Genomic DNA, 6756 nt, shown 5'->3' with positions numbered 1-6756 from the left:
CTCAATTATTAGAAATACGTGTATAGGGACTAAATTCTTAATTTTCAAAAAATACAGGGACTATAGGCACATTTTAACCTTAAAAAATATATGAGCGTATACGTGCAGGTGCAGGGTTGAGGGAGTCCATGCACCATTCATTGGCTGTGGAGGCAGGCAGCAGGTAGGTAGGTAGGTAGGGCTGTGTAGACATATATTAAAGTAAAAAAGGCCAACAACAACAGTACACCCCAGCCAACTCCATGTACAATTTGATCTACTTTCCCTTGTTGGAGACAGCCTCTAAATTTTGCAAGCTGTCGGCCTTTAAACCTTAAAAGTATTGGCTGGCTAACTAATTTCTGGTTTTTGAGTCGGAATACGCTTTGTATCTGCTATATATAACTGGACGAGGTTTTGGCGACACATGCAGATAACGAGAGAGGTTGAATTGAGTTTTTTTTTATATAAATTTTGAATATTATACAATATAAAACAATAAAATTCTTTGATTTGATTGTGGTAGCCATAACCTCTTCTTTGTGTTGAGAACCAAAAACGGTGGGTTGGATAGATTTTTATGGTTTGGCATGAGAGAGGTGCTATCAATCTTATCCAGATTCTTATTCTTCAACAATCAAACGTTCAACAGTGGCGATTGTCCGCACTTTTGCCTTTGAGAGGGTACTGCTGAAGTGTGATATTAACCGTTGGATGTATCTAAATATATATTCCCATCAAATCTAAGGAGATGATCAAATAGTCTCATGGTGGTGAGTTCCCCTAAATATAAACACATTTTCCCTTTACAAACCATCCACTGAACATGTTTAATTTATAAATGGTAGTTATATTGTAATTTTAAGTGTATAAACATCAAGTTGATATGCTATCTCCTCTGTAAACTAACTCACCATCTGAGTTAACCCCATTAACATGGTTTCCCCTACCTTCGATGTTCACCATTGAAAAGTTCCCAAATTGTCTTTCTGTGGTTTCAACCATTGAGATACTTCCTCAACAATCCCACATGAAAACCCGAACTCGGATGTGATTTTACCCATTCTGAGATTATCGTTGGGTAACTCTTCAGTGCTACTCTCCGTTCTCCAGCAGGTTACCGGCGGTGTATTGTTCGTCTCCGTAGCGCAAATCAGTTCGTCGCTGACAAAGAGGGATTGGAGGAGGACGATATCGTTATTGTAGAGGCGTTTACCGGGTAAAGACAACAGAGAAGGCTGTAACCGCCGGACCAGAGTGCGCAAAAGCTCGTTCGCCACCAGCGACGGCGGAGTAAGAGATGTTAGGGGCAATTGGGATGACAGCAGGGGAGGAGGAGAAACCACCACCGGCGCGGTAGCAGATAATTCTCTGGTTTATAATTTTAACGAAAATAAAAAAATAATTCAACTAATATGAGTGTTTAAATTATATTTTTATTTCAAGTGTTTAAAATAAAAACTTTTAAAATTATTGATCATATGTGTAATTTATTTTAAATTATAATTTTTAAATTATGACTTTTATTTTAAAATGGTCTTCAAATTTTAAAATATTTTAATTACATTCTTAAAATTTTAAAAGTATATCAATTAAGTCATTACATTAGTGACACATTAGTTTGTATGTGGGATAATTTAAATTTGAAATTAAAAAATGAAATTTTAAAATAAAAATGGTTAAAAGTAAAAAAAAAAAAAAAAAGAGTGTCCACTGCCATGATTTAAGCAAGCTCATACGAAGTTCTCATTTGTTGGAACTAATAAGCAATTGAGACTTTTAAAATTTTAACCCAAATGTCAATATATTAGATCTCACACAATTGATATACTCTAAAACTCAAAATCCATAATTATAATATAATTGCATATGAAATTATACTAGCAAAATTTGCTGTTTTACTTTTATATATAAATATATATATATATATTAAGACTTTTTTACTTTTCTAATTTTAAATTATGTCATGTAGGATTTGATATATTATTTAACGGTAAATTTAATAATTTCAATAATAGAATGACTTAATTGACATAACTTTAAAAGTTTAGGGATGTAATTAAAACATTTTAAAGTCTAAGGACCTTTGATGTAATTTATCAAACACTAATTATTATAAAATTATCAATAATACTCGAGAAAGAGATTCTCCAAACAAGTAACAAAACATAAAATCGAATCATCTTATATAATGCGATAGTTGGAGAAAGTATTATGCAATATGATTACTAATAAAACTAATAAGAAAAATAAACATACTATGCAATTATCGAGTTACTCTAGCATTACATATTTGTGAGGTTATTCACTCTTTTACATTTAACATGTATTATTTGTTATTATCTATTGGTTATTGATTAAGTATAAATAATTAATAATAAATATGATCTAATTTAGTATAAATAATTTATAATATATACTATGTAATTTAGTAGGTTAAAATATATAGGAAATTATCTCTCATCAATCAAAATTTTTAGCTCTCAACATTTCCTGTTTTTGTCAATTTGTCATTACCTTTCAAAAGTCAATAAAATATTTTAAAATAATTCTTTTTATATTTTAAATAAAAACATAAAATTTATTTTAAAAATAAAATTATGAAAATAACTCTTTAAAATTTAAAAATAAAAACTATTTTTAAAATATAAAAAAATTTCTAAAATTTGATGTTATTTAAACCGAATCGGGTTGGCCAATTGGACTGAGAATTGGTTGGGTATCGGTCCAATGAGAGGTAAAAGACCAATTGACCCACAAATTGGCATGGACTGGCTAAATTCTACTAAAAATTTGATTGAACCGACGATTGAACCTATTTGAACTAGTCTAACCAATTGGTTCCTAGAACAAATGATCTGACCAGTTCAAAGCAAATAAATTATATATAAAAGAAACCAAACATCACAATATTTAAAAATAATAATTGGTTCAACTACTAGTTCAACTAGTTTTTTTAGCTCGATTCTGTAACATCCCTAACACCCCTTGAGATGAGAATATTGTTATTTCAAGATTTGCATATGTTAGAATCTTCGAAGTAAATAAATATAGGAATCATGGGTGCTAGTAGAGAAGGTAGTTCGATACTGTAAGGAAATTAAAAAGACTTTTACATTTAGAGAAATTATTTGAGTTATTGACTAGGACCTAGTTTGGATGGGCAGTGTGTTTACCTCCGGTGAGGTTAAAAACAGTGGTGGCGGTGAGATTAGTTACTGTAGCGGTGAGATTAGATACTGTAGAGTGATATTAGAAACAATGGTGGAGTGTGTGTTTGGATTCAAACGTAGTTGTAGCGGTGAGGTGAGAATAAAAAATGACTATTAAGGACATCAAATTAGAATTGATATATAATAGAAGTTTTTAAATTATTTTACATTTTAAAATTATTAAAATATGTGAATTATAAATTCATTTAATAAAACATTAAAATGTATCTTCTAATATTTTATTATAAATATTTTAATGAATTATATAATCAATTTAAATTATTTATTAGATAAAATGATAATTTTTAATTTTTTATAATTAAATATTATTTTATAACAATGACAAAAATTATTTTCACAAATAGTAACATTATACTTGGATCAAATTTTGAAGTATCTAAAAGGATGATTTTAATAAAAAATATAGTAACATAAAACATAACAAGTTTCATTATTACTAGAAATTTGGTTATGATACAAAATGTTTTTATAAATATGGATTCATTAAACTAGTTGCAATGGTTTTATGTGTGTTCACCTTTCCGTCCGATATAAAGTATTTGACAAGAAGGCGAAATGCATGCTTTTATGTGTGTTCCATCTATGGCCCCAATACAATCCTTTAAAATAAATACAAGTAATGAGATAAAAGTTAGAAATAATTTATATTTTAAAAATATAAAGATTGTGTAAATTTTACCTTAAAATGAGGCCAATATCTTGTATCATGTCGAATATGGTTCAGTACTTCCTCGAATTGACCTTCAGTGGGTTTAATCGTGTCTATTCCCATTCGAGCAAATATATGCAACATATCAGTAAAAATTTGACTAATAGTTTTCCCAAATCGTTGAAATCACTCTGTTGCATTTGAATTTGATTCTCTATTTCCAAGAATGTACAATGATAATGCTAACTTCTGCATCGCCGATACTTTCCCATGCTTTAAGCCATAATTTATTTGCAAATCATGCAACAAGCTGTGAAATATATTTTTTGGCATCCTAAAACTATTCATGCAACGATCATCATGCCCATTGAATACTTCGTCCACCCACATTTGACCTGTATAATTTGAATCCATACGTGGTTGTATAGTGAAATAAGTTTCATGGTGTACCCATACACTCCTTAACATATATTCTTCCTCTTCATGATAATTGTTATGCTCAACTTGGGTAATAATTGTGGCTATTCTTCGTTGAGCTTTTTCACTTAATTCAGGGGTATCATAATTCATATCAAAACTATTATACGTATTGTTAAATTCATCCATAACCTGAAAAAGTAATCAAATGAAAATAAATTAATATTTTATGACATTCTATACAACACCGAAACTTGAATAAAAGCATAGCATAAAAATACCAAACATAAAAAATATCATACATTAGTTTTACATATAAAAAAGTAGTATAGTTATATTACAATAATAATTCTAAGGAACTTATGGTGGAGGTGGTTGAGGGTATGGTTGGAAGGGAAATGAGGATGTTGCTACCAAGGATGAAAATGATGCAATTGAATTTTGTTCAGCATACTCACGTCGAAGCCACCAAACCCTAACATCTGGATCTAATTCAAAAACACTTCTCATTTCACCGGTATTTGGAACATTTTGATGGCAAAATAGTATAGTTCATCTTTTTTTGGAATTTCATCTCCTAAAGCACGCAAAGCATCCATTACATTTGAAATAGTATATTGAGATTGAGGAAAAATAATTTCATTCACTGACTTCCTTGGACTAGCCATACTCTTACACAATTTCTCAATTTGAGTAGTTAATGTATTTCTTGGCGATTTTTTACTTGAACTTGGCTTTTTTCATTTACCGTGTACAGCCCCAAGTGTTTGCTTTCTTCGATTAGGAGTTTCATAAGAAGCGTTTGATGGTACCTTATTAGGTCCGTCATTAGGTGTATCATCTCCCATAGGAACCCTACTTGGAAGAACACCAGACGAAGGTGCCCATGCATTCTCTCCAGTGGCTACAATGCCACCAAACATTTGCCACGTTAACTCATTCAATCGTGGTTCAATTCCTTTCTTCTTAAATCCTTTAAAATCAAGATTTTCCTACATAACATGTTAAATGTTAAATGTTATACTAAGATTTTTAAAATTGTAAATTATTAATTTCAATAAACTTTATGCATTAAAATAATGATAAAGTTAACACTAACCTATATTTTTTCATCCCACCATTATTCAGTAGCATCGACCGTCTTTTTAGATGGACACCATCCAATACCTGTAGATTCCTTAAGCAACTCCCTCCATAACCTCCATTCCTTTTTTAATGTATCCCACTTATTTTTCAATTGAGGTTTTCCATAATTTTTTTGTGTTTTTGCTTGAAAAAGAGCAATGACATTTTCCCATCCTTTTTGAGTTTAGATGAGTTGTCGGTCTATTACCAGCATTGACTTCATTCACGCAAATTGCACAAAATATCAACGTCAACTCATCATCCCAAATAGCTTTTATTGCTAAGGCATTGTCTCCCTCCACAAATTTTCGTGTCTTTGCCATCTATTATTATTATTTTAATTTTAAATGTCAACCAACATAAAACCATAAATATATAATTAGATATAATAATATAGTTTCATAAAAAATAAGAATAATACATCACGAATGGATAAAAGCCATAAGATGAACATTAAAGAAAAAATTCTCAAAGATCCATGGTAAACAATAACGAGGATATAGAAAGGATAATTGATTATGACTATCTTTTCAAAATGAATAAAAGCTTTTTTAGAGACATTAAACTACATCTTGCTTTTGGATGGATTTAGATAGCTGCTTTTGTCGCTGCAGATATTAAAATCAAAAAGGGGAAACATTAGGATAAATAAAGAAGAGACAAGAATCACTAGCAGATTCAAGAAGCAACCATCGTTGTACTGCTTGAAGCGAAATTGAATGAGAGATTACATAATTGGTTTTCTGAGGGCGCCTTCCTTCCTGACTCTTTGTATTACCACAAGAACATCGCAGAATTCAAATTGTCAAAGAAACCATCGTTAGAGCTTTGTTTGCATGTTCTATGTAGAAGTCTATGACAAGAAATTAATGAAAAATACCTTCAAAAAGCAGTCTTTAAGAAAAGCAAAGGATAAAATGTAGTAGCCAAAACCAAGAACAAAGCAAAAAAGAGGGGAGAAACCAGCAATAATCACTGTTTTAGTTCTCAAATATGAAAAACAAAACGGCTGTTTTGTTCTCAAATCTGAAAACAAATAAGGTTGGGAAATAAATTAATTTAACTTTCAAGGATAAAATGGTAAAATAATAAATAAAAGTATGGGTATTTTTTGTCTGCCAAAAATACCTACTGCCCCAGTAGGTAGACTGGAGCTTTTAGCACTAGTCAAGATATCTCTATCCAGTATAGCACGTTTGTGCCACTGTAAGTGTCCCAAACAGCCATCCAAATCACTGTGGTGCAGTGAGATTGAAAACCAAGACAAAATTATATGGAAGATTCCAACGCACTGTGTGCGCGATGAATCCAAAGGAAGCCTAAATTGTAGTAGTGTGAAAAGTGTTGGGGAAA

At 30.8% G+C, this 6756-nt stretch overlaps 1 long non-coding RNA gene across 1 annotated transcript; it reads left to right on the top strand.

Moving 5' to 3' along the window:
* The first annotated feature begins 232 nt into the window (after nucleotides 1–232).
* On the top strand, nucleotides 233–1532 carry LOC128284311 (uncharacterized). The gene is made up of 2 exons (XR_008274709.1): nucleotides 233–752; nucleotides 1093–1532. It is a non-coding gene; the product is annotated as an uncharacterized LOC128284311 (long non-coding RNA).
* Nucleotides 1533–6756: the final 5224 nt, after the last annotated feature.

The sequence above is a fragment of the Gossypium arboreum genome, chromosome 11, assembly GCF_025698485.1.
Source record: "Gossypium arboreum isolate Shixiya-1 chromosome 11, ASM2569848v2, whole genome shotgun sequence".
Lineage (NCBI taxonomy): Eukaryota > Viridiplantae > Streptophyta > Magnoliopsida > Malvales > Malvaceae > Gossypium > Gossypium arboreum.
The sequence above is the reverse complement of the archived record's forward strand: the minus strand, read 5'-3'. Positions and strand labels throughout refer to the sequence as shown.